Genomic DNA, 19106 nt, shown 5'->3' with positions numbered 1-19106 from the left:
GGCTTGCCGGTGCTTGGAGTGGTAAAGGGACAGGCTAGGGCTTTTGCGACGGCTTCATGAATGGCCTTGCTGCTGTTTCCTCAGTTGACTGCCTAATGCTAGTCAGTCATTTTAACTAATTTGGGCGGAAATCTCCCATGTTCCTGTAGGACAACCTGCAGCTGCCCCCTGAACTCTGATATGCAACTGACTCATTTCCTAAATTTGATTGAACCATCCTCTTCTTGGGCTACAGACATTTTACTGAGCCTCTTCTTTTTTTTTAAAAGATTTTATTTATTTATTTGACAGAGAGAGAGACAGCAAGAGCAGGAACACAAGCAGGGGGAGTGGGAGAGGGAGAAGCAGGCTTCCCGCCGAGCAGGGAGCCCGATGTGGGACTCGATCCCAGGACCCTGGGATCATGACCTGAGCCGAAGGCAGACGCTTAACGACTGAGCCACCCAGGCACCCCAGCCTCTTCTTGAGCATTTCAAAATTTCAGAAATACTGTCAATAGGGAGAGAATTTTTTAGGGCAGTGAAGCTCTTCTCTATGACACCATAAGGGTGGATCTGTGTCATCATATACTTATCAGATACCATAGAATGTACAACACCCAGAGCCAACCCTAAGGTAAACTATGGGCTCTGAGTGATAATGACATGTCCATGGAGGTTCATCGACTGTGGCAAATGAACTACTCTGGTATGGGGGTGTTTTGACAGCCGTGTGTATGTAGGGGCAGGAGTATATGGGAAATCTCTTTACCTTCTGTTCAATGTTCCTGTGAATATAGAACTGCTTTGAAAAATAAAGTCCATTAAGAAAAATTAAAAAATAAAATATAATAATGCCTTTGCTGAAATCATTATTTGGCTTAAAGGCAAGCCACCATGATGATGACTTTTTCTCCTAAGGAACCTTAGGTTTCCCTTTCAATTTGGTGTCTATTGTCCACTTCCACCTTCCCAAGCCAAATTCACCATACCTGGGAGGGGGTGGCCAGGAAGAAGGGTTGTGGTCACCAGACATACTCAAGCCTCAGTTTTGGATCATCCAAGAACCCATGTCACCCTAAACCTTTCTTTCTCTCTCTCTCTCTCTTTTTAAAGATTTATTTATTTGAGAGAGAGAGAGAGAGTGCATGCACGAGTGGGGGAAGGGGGCAGAGGGAGAGGAAGACGCAGACCCCCTGCTGAGCAGGGAGCCAGCCCAGGACCCCAGGACCCCGAGATCATGACCTGAGAGCCAAGGGCAGACGCTTAACGGACTGAGCCCCCCAGTCATGTCACCATAAGCCTTTCAATGGCAGGGACCGAGTCTGATTTATGTGGGCTTTCCCAGCACCTAACATAGTGCCTGGCACATACCATTTGCTTAATAAATGTTTACTGAGTGGATGAATAAAGAACAAACGAGAAAAACAAATAGAGATTCAGGATTTGGTTAGAGGCGTTTGGTGGAGAAAAAGATAAAAAAAAAAGAGAACGATGACAAAGCTTGTATTTTTAGTATCCCTTCTTCTGTTCCTTGGCAACTCCCATGTGAAGAGCAGCAGAGACTGAGTCAGGAAGCCTCCCTCCAGGTTTAGAAAACACTGTCAGGGTGGCAGGAGAACCTAGTCCCATCCTTCCTACCGGCCACGCCCAGCCTGACTCCGTGCTCGGGAACACGCAGTTCGGAAGCTGACATTTCCAACAGCAGCGGCTTAGAGAGCCCCACGAATTTCAGTATCCCGAAATCTAGGGCAGAGAGAAATTGGTCACGGGACTAGGTGGGTCAGATACAGCCACATAAATACGCGTGCGCAGACCCTCGTTGCGGCGAGGCGTTCGTAGACATGAACACACAGGAGTTTGGGCACATTTCGACCTTCAGTTTTGCCCTACAGGCTGCCCCGGGCAGGATTCATAAACTGGGGGCCCCTGTTGGATCCCGTCCACAGTGGGGGCGGAAAAAAGGTCAGGCATAGGTGTTCTTTTGGGTTTTGTTGGTTTTTTTGTTTCTTTTTTTGTTTGTTTTTTAATTCTAATTCATTGCCAAGATTTAGAAATTGAGAAATTTCAGATCAAATCTGGATTTCCGGCTTCTGGTGAAAAAGCAGATCTGGGAACAGCTGGCCTGTGTTTCCTCATGGCCACAATATGCTGGCGGGGGGAGGGGCAGCTTTCTTCACCTGACTGGCCTCTCTCTTTAACCCACCAGCCTGGCCCTGTGGGCGCCGGCAGGTACACCCCCCCCCGCTTCTCCGGACACCACCCAGCAAGGGCCTTCATGGGACTGAAGCTGATGGTGAGGGCAGACTTGTGTGATGGAGTCCAGAAAGTTCCACCCAGCTATTCTGTGTAGCAGGAATCGAAGCTTCCTGGAGCCTCTCCACTACAAGCCCCAGTAGAGAATGTCACAATACTGTAATTGTATTGGGTGATTTAAAGATCCAAGGATTAGGTTTTATCAATAGGACTGATTGTTCCTCTCTTTGCTCTGGTCCATTTGGCCCATTTCAGATGGCAGGAGAATGCCTTCATTTTTGTATCACGTGTCTATCTGGACCAAATGTCCAAATGGAGGTACGTTTCCTTCCACATTTAACATTTCACCATAACTCAAATTAAGGAAAGACTGCTGTGAGAAATAGTCTTAAAAAAATTGGCTGAATTATGAAATTTGCACTTATTTGAAATACCATTTCCTACTGACATTTCCCTTCCGGCTGCCGTGGCATTAATGTAAGAATTATTTATGACTCAGCATTTCCCCACAAGAGCTGCCCGCAGGACAGAGCACGAACTGAGGAAAAGAAAAGAACCACACTGACTTCACAAGTGCAGCGTCAGCACTCCCAGCCGAGAAGAGGCAACCGCTCCAGGAAGCAGGGCATGGACGGGCTTCCCCGGGGGCCGAGCTGAGTTCAAATCCCAGCTCTGGAATGTTCCAGCTATGTGACCTTGAAACTATTATCTGCAACAGGGGTCAGCAAATAATTTTTATAAAGGGCCAGCTCGCAGATACCTTCCACTTTGCTCTCCAGACAGTCCCCGTCATAATTACCCAACTGTTAGCAGCTGTTGCTGCCCAAACCCAGCTGAACACAGGGTATTAGTCTACCGGGGCTGCCATAATGAAATACCACAGACTGAGTGGCTTAAACACCACAAATTAATTTTCTCTGGGTTCTGGAGGCTAGGAGTCCAAGATCGAGGTGTGGGCAGGGTGGGTTTCTTCTGAGGCCTCCTTCCTTGGTTTATAGATGGCCGTCTTCTTGCTGTGTCTTCCCGTGGTGATTCATCTCTGACGGTGATGTCTGTGTCCTCATCTCTTTCTGTCAGGACATTATTCCTATTGGATTAGGACCCATCCTAATCATTCTAACTTAATCACCTCTTTAAAGGCCCTATCTCCAAATGCAGTCATATACTCAAGTACTGGGGGTTAGGACTTCAACATTCGGATTTTGGGGGTGACACAATTCAGCCCGTAACAGCACGTAAATGAGAAGTCTCGCTGTGTTCAAAATGAAACTTCGCAAAACGAGGCCTGTGGCCACATTTGGCCTGTGGACCCAGGTTTGTAGATGGCTGGTCTCTACTCTCCCCCTCCCTGGAATCCCTCCCTCTCCTTAGACTCCCTCACATCCTTCCACCTAAAGGCCTCCCCTTAAGGTCACCAGTGGCCTTGTCTCTCTTGCCCCTAGCCGTGTCAGCTCCACACAGGTGACCTCCTAGTGAGTCTCTCTTCCCTGGACTCTAGTGAGGCCACACTCCTTGGATTTCCAACTCTTCTAGCCCGCCCCTTCCCTGATTCTTTGCTGGCACTTCCTCCTCTTCCCAACCACTAAATGTTCTATGGTCTTAAAGCTCAGCGAGGGACTCTCCTCCCTTCTTGCTGTATAATTTCTTCCAAGGTAATCTCATCAACACTTCTAATGTCAGTTACCCTCTAGAGCTGAGGACTTCCAAATATATAGCTCTAGCCCATACATCTGATTCCCTCCCCCAGATTTCCTCTTGTCAGTGTTTCTGTAATTTTGTGTGGTGCATCCTGGCTGTTTACTATTTGCTTTTCTTTCACTACTATAATCTCCAGGGTAAATTTAGTTCCATCCTAAAACCATTTCACAGCTCATCTTCCCTGACCTGCCTCCCTGCCCCACAGTGAAGGCCAGAACCCTCTTTTACCTGTTCCCCAGGCACGCTATATATTTCTTCTTCCTTCTTCACAGTTTATAATCACAAATGTGCATGATTGATGGATGTCTCTCTACTTTGGAGGACAGTAAACCCAAGTAAACCCAAGAGAAGGGAGGATCTTGTCTTTTGTTCTCTTAGCATAGAACCTGGCACATGCTGGGGCTCAGTCACTACGCATGAGACGATCAAGAACTTTAAGTAAAATAATGAAATTCTCTGAGATACTGAGAATTATTTGATTTCAGTTCAGAATATTTTGTGTTAGGCTCTGCTTGTTTTTTTGTTTTTTTTTTTTAAAGGTTTTATTTATTTATTTGACAGAGAGAGACACAGCGAGAGAGGGAACACAAGCAGGGGGAGTGGGAGAGGGAGAAGCAGGCTTCCCGCGGAGCAGGGAGCCCGATGCGGGGCTCGATCCCAGGAGCCTGGGCTCATGACCTGAGCCGAAGGCAGACGCTTAACGACTGAGCCACCCAGGCGCCCTAGGCTCTGCTTGTTTAAGTTGTGACCTTCAGGAAGGTGTTCCCTATATATTTCCATTCCTTCTATTTTTCTACCTGTGTGGAAAATGGAGGTCATTGGAAGAATGAACATGCTGGCTTCTCTGTATTTCTTTAGTTTTGTGCATAAAAGGAGGTAATAGAACCCTGGAGGCAGACAATCTTGGTTCAAATTCCAAGTCCACTCCTTACTAACTGTGTGACCTTGAGTAACTTGCTTAACTTCATTATTCCTGTTTCTTCACCTGTAAAATGGTGATGCTAACACTTGGGTTAAATGTATGGTGTATGGACAGGTGTATGGACAGGACTGATGCAGTGCTGGCATTAGTCAGGTTTCCTTATTTGTTTCACAAATATTTTTTATGTGCCCACAAATGGGAAAGGTACTATTTCAGGCACTGGGGGTACAGCAGTAAGGGAGTCAGCCCAGTCCTATGCTTGGGGGCTCACGTCCTGTTTGGGGAGACAGAAGTAAAGACAAAGCCAGGCGACGGTACAGAGATTGATGGTGAAGGGGTAGATGGGGGGCATTTTAGCTGTGGGGATCAGAGAAAGCCTCCCTGGTGAGCTGAATGGAAGTAGGTAAGAAGGAGACACCCGAGTGAAACAAGGATCCCCAGATGTTGGTTTTTCTCCCGTTTTGCTCCCCTCCCCCCGGAAGGGCAAATTCTCCCTCCACCTGGTCACTAGGGAGAATGCCTCACCCCTATTCATTTCTGTCTGGGCAGGGGCAGTGCCAACAGAAATAGGAGGTGGGAATCAGGGGGCCCTGGGCTTTTATAGGCACAGATTGTTCCAGTCAGCTGGGGGTCAGATGTCAAGGTCTTGGGCGTGGTTTCCAAACTCCATAATAGTTGATATGCAGACTAGATAAGGCACAGAGAAATGCTGCCGTGTGATGGAACTTCTGCTCTGAAAACAACAGGTAAAAATAAAACTGCAAGAAATCCCATGTCTCTTTCAGTTGGGTTTGAGGTAGAAGTTGGCAGGTTTGTTTTGCCTTTGCTTGCCTGTGAACAGAAAACTGAAATGAGTCAAAATGCAGCCAGAATGGCATAACTTGAACCTGAAGAACCTTAAGAGTGCCCTGGGAATCCTCAAGGATTAGATCCAGGGATCTAAGGAGGCAATGTGGCTAGTTTGGCTATGCCCTGGTGTGGTTGCTTGTCTTTCCACACTCTACCTACTCCTAGAAGAGCAGGAGTGGCTTGGTTGAGTTACTACCTTGGCATGCTGGACTTGAATAAAATTTGAAAGACTTAAGATCTTCGCACTCAGTAATTTCTCCCCAGGAGGCCGCATACACTTTCTCTTGTCTGGTCTAAGTGAGGGAATGAGGAGCAAAGAACCCTGTCTCTCACAAAGAACCCAGATATATTTTGTAGAACTAATAAACCCAAGTAAAAGGACCTACCCGCCCCCCCCCCCCCCCCCCCCCCGCCCTTATCTCCAGAATCCCTCTCCAGCCATATAGCTTGTAGCAATGAGCAGATGGTCCTTATTATGTGAGAGGTAAATTTGGCTGCCTGGGGGTACCAAGAATTGTCAACTTGTAAATAAAACATTTCAGTCAGATAAACAGCTGAACCTCAGAAGCAGTTGAGAGATTAGAGAGGGTACTGATACATTAAGATTTAAGAAGCTGAGGATTTTCAGAAGCATTTGATTGGTCACCACGTCTCAAGTTCTTAGAGTTTCCAAGCTCCAATGTAGCCACAGCTGGGGAGCATACCCCCAAGAACCACCCCTCTCAAAGTGCTGAGGAGGGGAATTTGAAAGTTGATATGCATCTAATTCCTGAGGCAAATTCCTTAGCAAGGAAGTCAGACTCTTCTCTCAGACATCTAAAAGTATCAAACAAAAACAATTAAGTGTCTAGGTGTCTTTAAGTCCAGATCAAAGTGAAGAACTTTAATTCAAAAACAGTACATCAATAAAATAAGGGTATAGACGACAGAAGAAATTTGGTCGTCCCCATTTCTTCCTTACAGCCAGCATGTGTGGGGCTCTTCTTTGTACAGGACACTCTTCCAGATGCTATAGAAGAAGAAAAAGATGAATTCGACCCACTCTTGGGCCTGGAGAGCTTTCCCTTGGGGGTTGTATGAGGTGGAGCAGAGCATAGAAAAAGACAAAAGCAACTGATTTCTTGTGTCTGAGTGATGGCCCTTGGCTAAAAGCTGTGTTTTAGCCCGGCCTGTTAATGTCGGCTCATGCCACTTGACCAGCTGCTGTGGTTCCATTCAACTCCAAGCTTTGGGAACATCACAGGTGTGTCCTCCCAGACTCAGCCAATTCCCTAGACCACCCAATATGCTCTCAATGACCAAGTGTCCCCTCTTGGAGTGTGGCTATTTGGATCCCAACTAGCTTTTTCCTAGTTTTTAATAACAAAAGACCTCACCTTAAGAACTCTATTCCTTCATTTTCAGTGTTTGAGGCTCTTCTCTTCATTTCAAGGGGAAATGACTAATAACCATAAGTAAGGAATGACGAACTGGATATTAAGGCACAAGAAACATGCTGTAATTTGTTTGGTTTTCATTACGTTGCTCTAACAGAGATGTGACTGAACTCGTAAATCAGTCTGGAAACATCTTAAGGACTCTGAAGTTGGCTACAGCATGTTTCTTGGGCCTTAATATCCAGTTTTAATTGGACGACCATTTTAGTGCATTTAGTATACTTGGATGTATACTTAATATATGGCTGTCAGAATTCATCTGAACTGAAATTTAAAAAAGATGCTCTCAAGAGACAAATGATGAATATCTCTGCTAATTTATATAGAGATTCTGTTCAGGAAGATGTAAGACCTAGTACCCGTGGTTGCCTCTGTTGGGAGGAGCCAGGTGCCTGGGAAGTAGGATGGACATCTGGAGGTTTCTCCCCTGTCCTCACCTTTGAACTTTCTGCATTTTGTACTCAACATTAAGTAATTTTTTATTACATATTAAGTAATTTTTTACTACATATGAAGAAAGAGCTGTAATGCTTATTTATTTTTGTCATGAAGTCACTCCCTCTGACACTTTTTCTCTCAAGTCAGAAATTCTCTCAAGCCCTGAGGAAAATGATGATTTGAACTTTTCCTGACAGGAAAGACAAGGTCTGAAAATTCTGCCTGACGGAGAGAAGGAAGAGTCCTGGCAAGAGCCGAGGCGCTGACAGACGAAGACATGTGCGTCTGACAGAATCTGGACTTTTCACCAAAACTGAGTTAGAGCATGATGTGAAATGTGTTTGGAATTATATCTGCCTTCTTACTGTCAATCTATTCAGCCAATCAGTGTCCTTTTCAGTCATGGCATCCACTTGCCAGCCTCATTCAACTCACTGTGGAGCCTTTCTCATTTCTTCTGAACTGACATGAAAGTCAAGAGCCCCACGTGGGGTTCGGCACCTGTTGCTGACTGGGTGCAGTTTTTACTGCACGATGGTTCCCCGCGCCCTGGCAATGACCTGTGAAGGCCTCTGTGCCAGGAAATTGCGAGATCCAGCTACGCAACCGAGGTTATAGGAAGGGATTAGCGGCCAAACAGCCCGTTGGACACATGGGGGGGCAGGGAGGGGTGCTCCCATCAGGCTGTTTAACAGAACGGTGCCAAGGTTTATGGATTAGGTCATAGCCAAGGAGCTCTTTCTGTGGTGCCCTTTGAGCTTTTTTGGAAGGTGAGCCACACGCAGCCAATGATAGGCTTCAAATTTGAACATGCTGCCCTGAAGCTAAAGGGATAACAAGGGGCTGGATCCAGAGTTTTTCATTACATCATTCACTGTAGGATTAAAAAAAAAAAAAGTCTTTTCTGGGGAGGGTTCGTGAGTGTTGCCGCCTAATGGGCGAGACGTGTGTTGTGTGGGGAGCCGGGCTGTAGTGTACGTAACACAATCAGCCCTTCTGTTCCGTCTTTCCTCAAATCCTGATTTTTTTTAAATAGCTAACGGCACGGCAGCTTCTAGAAGACGGGAAAAGCTGGCAAGGAGCTAAAACGAGGTACTACGGGCAGGCATCTGAGGGAGCCGTGGTCTCCCACAGAAGCGCCATGTCGTGTGGGATGTAGAGGGGTCGGAGTTGGCCTCTGGCTAAAGAGATTAGGGAAGGTTCGGCGAAGAGGAGCATGCATTGTTCCTTTTGTGGAATAAACCCCCAAATCCATGAAGTGCAAGCAGGCTAAGCCAGAAATCATCTCTAGGGCCAAGACCACACGCATTTCCCATATCCCCTTTCACTTGGTAAAAGGTTGTTGCAATCGCCACTTTCCACTAGGCAGTCAGAGCCACTGGGACCAGATGGTATCTCTAAAAATGTGGCCTGCAGCCATGATTGGAGAGTCGAATGTGTGACTTGCATTCTCTCAGAATAAGAATAGATAATGTAGGATTGTGCTGGTGAGGCCTGGCTGGGAGAGGAAAGAAGCTGATAGATAGGTGGAAATGCGAGCCTGAGCTTATTGATTGTTGTCCTCATTTATTCATCCTGCCCTCCTGTGAGAAAATAAGCTTCAGGAGGGCAGGCACTTGGGCCCTCTGACCCAGGGCTGCATCCGAGCCCCTAGACTCACGTCGGGCACAGAGCAAACATACAGTGCATTTTCCTCGAATGCATGAGGGGCTTTCCCAGAATAAAGTGTTTGTGAACAGTGATCAACACAGCTGCTGATGCTCTGCAGTCTTCAAGTCTGCCGTTTCTGAATGTCCCAACAGAGGACAAGTCTTGACTACAGTCATCCTGAGGCTGGATTGCACTACAAACTGCCTACGGTTGGTCCTGAACTCAAGGACAAGAATTCTTCCCAGCTCTTGATAGGCTGCCTGCACAGTCTGACTTTACATCCAGCCTCTTTGACTAGGCTTCGGGGCCAAGGTTGCCCCTCCCAAACATGTTTTATTAATCCCTTTTAGCTCTGGGAGTTAGCCAACAATTCCAGGAGGAGGTTGAGTCCTTTTCCCCTGCCCAGGTTGACGTTTGAGCACACACCGCCCCCTAGTGTCTACCGCACACTTGACAGCATGATTCTCCACATCTGCTAACGCGCCGCAGAATGAAGTCTACAGCTCAGGCCCAAGGATCTCCGCATTCGTGGGGAGGGAGAACAAACATGCCAGTTTGCCCAGAATAATCCAGCATGTTGTGAAGATGGTACTAACTACCCAACCCAGAGCTTTGAAAATCAAATAAAATCAGCCCTGTCGGAATCCAAAGTCAAGAGCCCATAAATAGAGGATTCTACTTTGAAACGGAGTTGGACATTTTCCATAAACTGAAACTTGGCCTATGAAGTAGAAGCATGAGGATGTACCACGAGCTTTTTCATGTTCAAGGCTTTGCCTTTTGAATCCCCTTTCATGTCCTTTTTTGTGTTGTTTGTACAGGCACACACACACACACATATGCAGAAATAAACCCATGGACTGGGTTGCGCTTTTAGTGTCAACGTAAGACTGCTTGTCTTGCTCACGTGCCTTCTCGTGGAGGGAGAGGGACCTTGGGTCTCTAACCCTGACGCATCCCCTGCTCTCCATCCCGTTAAGCAGGTGCAAGGTGGGTTTCTGGCACAGACTGACAAGCACCTGAATCTAAAATTCTCATATTCACTGGCCCAAGCATGGCCCTGGATGAGACCGGTGGATGGAAACCTCTGTTCTATTGTTTTTTTGTTTCTGTTTTTGTTTTTAAGAGACTAGAACAAAGACACTTTCACCATTGACATTATAAAAACCATCTTCTGAACACTCAAGTATGTGTTGTCCTGGGTTACATACTACAAATAAAGAATAAAGCCACACTTGGCATTGAAGGAGCATGCTTTTTACGGATGCCCCTCATACAGGTGCAAAAACTGCAATTAGGACCTCTGTGGGAGGCCCCGGATGCTATGTAAACAATGCCTCCGAGGGTGTGCAGTGCACAACCCGAACGTCTTTGTGAAGCAGCCCCGATAAAATACCTTATTGACAAAAGAGCGTGAGTGCTCAGACTACGCCTTTCAAACCCCACTTTGGTCACTACTCAGCAAATTCGAGAAGTCAAGCTTGTCTTTCCTCTGTCCCCTTCTGAATCCCCATTCCATCAGTACTCTGCCTCCTCCCTGCCCCCACTGACACCTCCCCCACTTTGTGCTTTGAGGTACACCCTGTTTTTAATGGGGCACAATCCCTTAGCTCGGAGGAAGAAAGCTCACGGGCCTTGTTACTGACCAGCAGATGAGGGAGATGCGGGGATGGCACTTCTCTGATATCCCTTTAAGCACACTTCCTATGTCTGTCCTTGTTATGTCTGTGACAAAAGGCCTCTCTCTCTTCTTATTTCTTATCCCAAACTCACTGACCAGAGGACACTGGCCCCTTAGCCGTGTAAGTCTGACCTTTGCCTCGAGAGCCTGCAGGGGGCAGCACTGATCCCATCTGTGTAACTGGCGGGGAGGACTGGGACTTGCTCTGAGCTAAATTCTTCTGGTACATTTTTTTCTGACTTCTCTTTAAAGTGAATTGAAGCTACAGGTAAACGGCAGGGCTCCCGGGGTCACAGTTTTCTCCTGTAAAAGAGACAAGATTAGAAACATAACAACAACTCAGTTACCTCCAGGCTAGTTTCTAAGGTGTCCGACGCCCAACTGGGTTGATTAGGTAAGTAGGTTGGTTAGCCCGGCAAAGTGATTCCTGGAGACATCTTCCTTTTCCTGAGGCTGGAGAGGGATCTCTTCTGGGTGGAGAATCTAAGAGAAGTCTAAATGTACACACACACACATACACACACACACACACACACACACCACCGCTCGAGCCAGTCCTTCAGCCTGTTTTAATCGAGCCCATCACACCATCCAGAAGGTTCGTGCCAGTCCTCATATTGCTAAATCCAGGGCACCATGTCTGGTTCTCCTCATCCTCGAGCTCTTTGTAGGATCCGCCCTCTCGGAAGTTGCTCATTCTCTCCAGAAACATTCTCTTTTCTTGGCACCTTTCCTGGCTTTCCTACCACAGCTCTGCCTCTCCCTCTGTAGCTCCTGTTGGGGCTTCCCTGCCCCGGTCCTTTTCTGGGTCTCAGGCACGTTCATCCCACAGCCTACGTGGCATCTCCATGACACCATCACAGGTATTTCCAGTCCCTCGTGAGTGACCCCCAATCTTGTGTTCACCCCCAGCCACCCAACAGCAAAACTGCTCCTCCCACACCAGGTCACTCCGAACCCAGAGCCGTTCTTGATCACGCCCCTCCCTCATCAACCTTTAAGTCCCTTCTAAGAAAATGGCAACCCATTGACTTCTTCCCACAGCAGGTTGTCACGGCGGTCCTTCCGGCTCTCTGCCTGCACAACAGCTCCCTCACTGTCTCCCCATCTCCATCTTCATCCCTTTCCACGCCATTCTCCACACTTTGGCCAGCGGACTCCCCCTGTCCTGCTTAGAGCATACGCCCTGCTCTCAGGAGAGAGTCCAGAATTCCACAGGTCCTGAAACGCTCTCCTCAATGCAGGCCATTCCCCCTTCCTTCGGCCACAGCCCATGCGCTCTAGCTTTCTTTCAGTTCCTCAAAGTCCAGAACCTTCCTACCTCAGACCCTACAAACCTGTTCTTGCCTTTCCCTGGCATGCTCTCGTCCCCCCATGTTTGTGGCCAGCTCCTGGTCAGACATCAGCCCTCAGCTATTTTCTCCAGGGACCCCTCCCCTGGCCCATAAGCTAGGGTAAGATCCTTCTGCTATATGTTTCTCCTTCAGAGCACCCCTCACCACTGTAACCAAAATATATCTTTGGTTCTTCATAACTACCACTGCCTTCCAAGGAAGGTGGAACCCAGGAAGTCAAAGGACCTCGGGGCTGTTGAATATCTTAAGGACTCTGCCTGTGAATGTTTATGGGAGAAATAAAACGTTCTACCAAATACAGTGGTAAGAAGTAACAACAACAACTGGATTTTTCCGAGCAAGCCCAGAAGCATGAGCAAAGGTGGGCAGTGAATGGGTGCTGTGGGCCCAATGGAGTGACTGGAAAAACCTTTGGGAAGAACAGAGTTAGCATCAACAATAAAACATTGTGCTTACCCAGGGCTCTATGAACGGCTGCACCTGTCTATGCGAAACATTTGTCCTTGCGAAACTCAACTCCTGTTGAACGTGAGTTCATGACAAATTTCTCTTTCAAGTAACCAGAGAACTGTCTGTAGGAGCAGCAGACAGGTTCGAGATAGAATCGCGTGAGGGATATCCACCACACCCAAACCCCCACCTGCCAGTGTCTGCACTCAGATTCCAGGAGGAAGCCAAGCGCAAGAAGGAAGTGAGAGGACAGGCAAGGGGAGATGCAGAGGCAGTGCAGGGGGGAGGGGAAGTTGACAGGCAGGCGGCCTACATTCGGTTCTCCTCTTTTCTCAGAATGAGTTGGCCCAAGGCTGGTAAGAAAAGCCAGAAGTATCACCTTGGAAATTCCCCAAGATCAATTGTTAGCTGGTAATCCACTCAATGTTTCCAAAGACGTGCCATTAAGGCACATTTATAGCTAATCTGTGCATTCCTAGTCACATGTGGGTGGGAATAAATCCTCAGCTGGGATAGAGACCAATACAGCCAACATCTCTGCAGTGAGGCCCACTGGCCTGTGCACCCTTGTTTTTATCAGTTTTTTGGAAAATTTCCCAGAATAGTAGTATTTTCTTAGTTAAGAAAAAAATTTCATTCTAGTCAATTAAGTAAAGGAAGCCAAAAGGAAGTTATGCCTTTGAACAGGGAGGGTCACCAACTTTTTCTGCAAAGGGTCAGGTGGTAGATCAGTCAGGCTTTGTGGCCACCTACTGTCCCTGCCCCATCTTCTTATTTTTTCTTTCTTATTTTTACAACCCTTTTGCAATGTAAAAACCATTCTGAGCTTGGGCACAGTACAAAACCAGGCCAACAACAGACTTGACCATGAACTGTCATTTGCTGACCCTTACTTTACATAAGGAGAAAGAGTAACAAGAGTACTAGATGACACCTTCTGAGCGCTCATGTGCCTTAGGGGGCGGCATCAGACAGAGGGGCTGAGGTCAGGTCAAGCTCCATAAACAAGAACATGCAGCGCCCAGCTTCCAACTCGGGCCACCTGACTCCAGAGCCAGGTTCTTCATCTCTGTGCCAGCCAGAATTTACAGTGCTCGTCTCTCTGAGGGATGCACGCCCACAGACCTGAAAGGGTGGTCCTATGGGACGCTCACCACCACCAAAGCACATGCAACAGTTTCACATGTGAGCAACCATCCAAAGGACTCCTGAGAACGAAGGAGTCCCATAAGAGGGAAGGACTCAAAACCCATGCTCCTCTCACAGTGGGTCCACGGTGCTTTCCTCATATTTGTAAAGTCACTTATAATTATTTTTATCGCCTATAGAATTCAGAGAAAACTCTCCTTCTATATTTGGTTGGGAGTGAAGGGTGGGATGAGGAAAGACAATGTTTATTCTGTTTTTACTGTGTGCCATTCACTGTTGTGAGTGCAGGGTTTCCCCTGTGAGTTCAGGGTCTCCAGCTCTGAGTGTAGAGTCTACACTGAGTGTAGGATTTACACTGAGTGCAGAGTCTACATGTGAATGCAGGGTCCCTGTTGATGAGGGAGCAGAAGACCAGCTGAGGACAAAGCACAAGCTGACACATTTCTCAGGCACTCCTGGCTGCTCTAAAATTAACGGAAGGAAAAACAAATGGTTAACTAGTAGAGATCCCAGTCCTGCAGGCCAGGAGTCTCCATCAGTTCACAAATGTCTTAGTGATTAACAAGAAAAAAGCATTCTTTGGGTCTCTGGAAGTTAGGTTATTGATAGACCCAGAGACTCCATTTCCTGGAGCCTGAACATCACCCACCCATCCATAGTGATGTAGGAAACAAAGATAAAAGGAAATGCAGATAAAATTAAATTTCCTTATAACCTGCAGCCCATTGACAAATACTTGAGGCAGGCAGAGTATAACATTCCTCCAGGAAGCTCCCAACTGTCTTAATGTTAACACGTTGCTAGAAGGAAAAACCTTAGCTTGGCACAGCCAGGCCTCCAGGATCCTGGGAGTCTTCTTTAGCACATCAAAGCCCTTTTGGACACCTCCCTTTTTCCTTACTTCCCCCAACTCCCAAGTATGTAATCAGTCATCCCTCACAACCCTGGGGCAGCCGCTCTTTCTGACCACAGGTCCTGTCCCCGTGCTTTCATGAAATCACCTTTTTGCCCCAAAGTCGTCTCAAGAATTCTTTCTTGGCTGTGGGCTCCGGACCTCGCCAACATTCCCAAAATGATATTACTGTTGAGTGCGGGGTCTGCAGCTCTGAGTGCAGGGTCTACAGCTGAGAGCTGTTTGCTCTCACCACAATCGTATTACAGTGAGGGAAGATAGACAATAGAAAAGTAAACCAATAAGGGATCTCAGGTGCTAAGAAGTGCCAAGAGAAGGAAGGTCACATGAGCAAGAGGATCCTGTAGAGGAGTGGTTAGGATCCTTGGAAAGAGCAGATCTTGATGACAACAGAGAGCCTCTGGAAGAAGAGGGACTGGAGGGTTGAAGCAGCAGGAGCAGCTCTGTCTGTTGGTCTTTCCACTCTCACTCCACCATGCACCCCCCACCCCATACACACAAGGGTAGCCGCTGGGACCCATGTTCTGCAGGCAGATGAGGCCACTCTTCCTCTCACTGCAGTGGAATGTGTGGGCCTTGGCAGATGGGAGCTTTGGCGTTACACGTGCCCTTGCATACCTGGTGGGTGTGCCCATCAGCAGTGGTTTCTGACACACACACACACACGCACGCACACACGCACACACCATTCTCTGGTGCTCAGCTCTGGCTGCGAGGCTAAAAGCACCTGTCCCCTTCCAGCCCTTTCATTGTTATGCATCAGGGTCTCAATGAAATCTTTGACCTTTAAAACAATTGCTAGAGTGGCTTCTCTTTTCCTGATTCAGTTCCAACTGCTACACACTGTGAACACACAGTCCTGAGGTGGGAACAGGTTTATTGGAGTCTGGCAGCACTGGGGCAGGGCGAGCCTGGTGAGAGGGGGGAGGATGGGAGCCAGAAGTAATCCACAAACCAGGAAGGGCCTCATAAGGTACTCCAACAAGTCTGGATTCTATTCTGGAAGCTCTAGGAAGGCACTGGGAGTTTAAGGAGGGGAAGAGAATCAAACAGGAAAGAGGAGAAATGGGCAGGACCAGACTGAAGAAACAGACAGAAAGAAGTAAGGAAGTATAAATCATTATCATCATCATCATCATCAAACTTAGAATAACATGTTCTGGTGAAGAATAAAATGGCTAAAAGGTAATTTGGTAACTATTACTTAACACGTGTAGGGCTCTTCGATTTTTTAATTTGCCAGATATTTTCCACCTATTCTGTTCTCCACCGGCTTTAAGCTACAGAAGAGTTCAGGTTAGTTACATGGGGGGAAAAAATCCTCGACTGCAGAGAAAGAGGTTAAATAACCTGTTTTCTGGAGGATCTATAAGGATAAGACAGACAACTAATGATTTTTGGATGGATGAAATCTGATTTAAGACAGTGTTAGAGGGACGCCAGGGTGGCTCAGTCAGTTAAGTGTCTGGCTCTTGATTTCGGCTCAGGTCAGGATCTCAGGGTCCTGGGATGGAGCCCCCCCCAGGCATTGGGCTCTGCGCTCAATGGGGAGTCTGCTCCTCCCCCTGCTCGCGCTCTCTCCCTAAAATAAATAAATAAATAAATCTTTGAAAAAAGACCGTGTTTGAGTCCCTAGCAATTGGATCCACCTAGTTATTGGTTATTTGGCCCCATGTGTACACCTGGTCCGTGAAAACTGGGACTTGATCCTAACGCTGTGTGTTGCCTGGCCTCTGTGTGTTCAGAAAGTCTAGGCACCTGGAAGGGCAGAATACACAATCGGCACATTAAGGAAACAGATAATCTGGAAATAACATACCTTGTATAATATGGTCACGAGTATGTTATAAACTACGTCAACAAGGATAAGAAGTCACCAGTCACTGCGTATTATAAATTACTTACTGAACATGCAATAGGTCTGTGGCAGGAGCCCGGGTGATGGCCCCATAGACAGGGAATGATTAAGGGAACAGAGCTGCCACGGTAGCCATCGGGGACTCAGCCCTCCCACTGACGCAGGCACCCAGCCAGCAGGGTCAACTTTCCAACCCCAAGCTAATCGCGATGATATCTCGGGAACAGGGTATGAGACATGACCTTCAACACCCCTCATCTGTCAGCTCTGGGCTCAGAAGGAGACTGGCTCATGTGAATCAGGCCACCAGCCCATGGGTCTGTCACCTGGAGCTGTGACGGGTGGGGCCTATGAGAGAAATGGAGAGTTTCTACCCTCAAGCTGGAAGCCAGGAGAGCAAACCTAAAATTGGATCCCCCTTTCCTGGGACCAAACATTTCAGGAGACCCAGATAGGGGAGGGAGGACTGCGAAGCAAGCAGGAAGCAGGCCAAGGGAGAGGTGGGCCAGAGTGAGACCCCGGGTACAGGCCCCTCCCTCGCTGGCTGCCCCACAGAATGGTCAGAGCCTGCTCTACATCACTATTTGGGGGACCTTGGGCAAAGTACTGGACTTCTTCGAGTCTCAATATCTCGCATTTGAAACTGGAATACTAGAGTCTTCATTATCCAGGAGTAATTAGCACAGAGGGCAGATAACTTGAAGTGAATCTAGTTAAAAAGGAACTGAAGTGTCACAGCAAATAATTTAGTAACAAGTATGATTCCAACCTTATCTTTAAAAAGGAAACTAAAAACAAAGAAGAAGAAGAAACAAAACAAGCAAAGGAAAAGAGAGACAAACCAAGAAACAGACTCAACTCTAGAGCACAAACTGGTGGTTACCAGAGGGGAGGCGGGTGGGGGGGATGGAGGAAATATCTTGGTGAGCACTGAGGACTGTATAGAATCCTCAAATCACTATATTGGACACCTCAAAACTAATGTAACACTGCATGTTAATCATACTGGAATTAAAATAAAAATGTAAAAAATAAAGTAATTATTGATAGGTTGAAAAAAAGAAACTAAAAATTATGCATATAAATTATTTTGTTTTAGAGTTAATGAAACATAGGTTATCATTCCAACTATGTGCTAATTTCTAGAACAGCGAATGACTCAGATGTGATTGCAGGGTTTTTGGCATGTTTTTCCTGACAACGTTATCCATGCTGAAGGGCTCTGCCAGTTTTCCTGAGGGTTTCTCCTCACATTTTGCTAGGCGAAGAATTCTTTCCCTGTGATGTGGCATCCAGTTGTCAATGTATCCCTTTCAAGAACAGCTATAGAATGAACAAATCTAATTGGTGTTTTTCACTTTAATGTCAGCTTTATATACCTTTCTAAAAAGTTCTACGGATCACTTCCATTTCTGGCAGGATGGTAGATCCGACACCCCAAAAAGTCTTCCCTCTCTACAAAATATTTAGAACATGGGAAGAAGAGGAAGAGGACTACAAACTCAGTGGGTGAGGGGGAGAACTGAAGCAGGGACCCCTGTAGAAAGTGTGGACCCTCACAGGGTCACTCTCAATGAGAGCAGGGCTTGGAAAAACCCACCGGGGATGAAGTGACCTACCTACTGTGTCTGCCACAGTTTGGGTGGTGGGGAGATGGGAGATGTGCAGAAGCATGTTTTGGTGTGTGTCTTTTCAATTGTTTCTGGGCACACATGGACACACACACACACACACGTACTTTTTTAAATGAGTTCATAGTGTTCTGTAACTTGCTTTATCCCCCTCTTAACTTGTCTTAGAGATTTTTCTATGTCTACTCTATACACATATCTCATTTTTAAAAAGCTGCATGAGGGCGCCTGGGTGGCTCAGTTGGTTAAGCGACTGCCTTCGGCTCAGGTCATGATCCTGGAGTCCCGGGATCGAGTCCCACATCGGGCTCCCTGCTCGGCGGGGAGTCTGCTTCTCCCTCTGACCCTACCCCCTCTCATGTGCTTGCTCTCTCTCACTCTCGCTCTCTCAAATAAATAAATAAAATCTTTAAAAAAAAAAAATAAAAAAAAATAAAAAAATAAAAAAATAAAAAGCTGCATGAGGGGCGCGTGGGTGGGTCAGTCAGTTAAGCAGTTGATTCTTGGTTTCAGCTCAAGTCATGATTTCAGGGTTGTGCGATCCAGCCCTGCATGGGGCTCTGCGTTGAGCGCTGAGTGTGGAGCTTGCTTGAGAGTCTCTCTCTCCTTCTCCCTCCACCCCTCTCCACCTGCTCATGTGCACACTCTCTCTTAAAAAAAAAAAAAGATAAAAAGCTGCATGAAACACATGATATAGATATGATTTAATTTGAAATTACAAAACCACCCCACACTTCTAATTTTTCTTATTTTGCTTTCCTTTTCTAAGGAACTTCTTTCTTTCTTTTTCTTTTTCTTTCTTTCTTTCTTTCTTTCTTTCTTTCTTTCTTTCTTTCTTTCTT

Source organism: Neomonachus schauinslandi, chromosome 3 (genome assembly GCF_002201575.2).
Source record: "Neomonachus schauinslandi chromosome 3, ASM220157v2, whole genome shotgun sequence".
Lineage (NCBI taxonomy): Eukaryota > Metazoa > Chordata > Mammalia > Carnivora > Phocidae > Neomonachus > Neomonachus schauinslandi.
Note: the sequence above shows the minus strand (reverse complement) of the source record.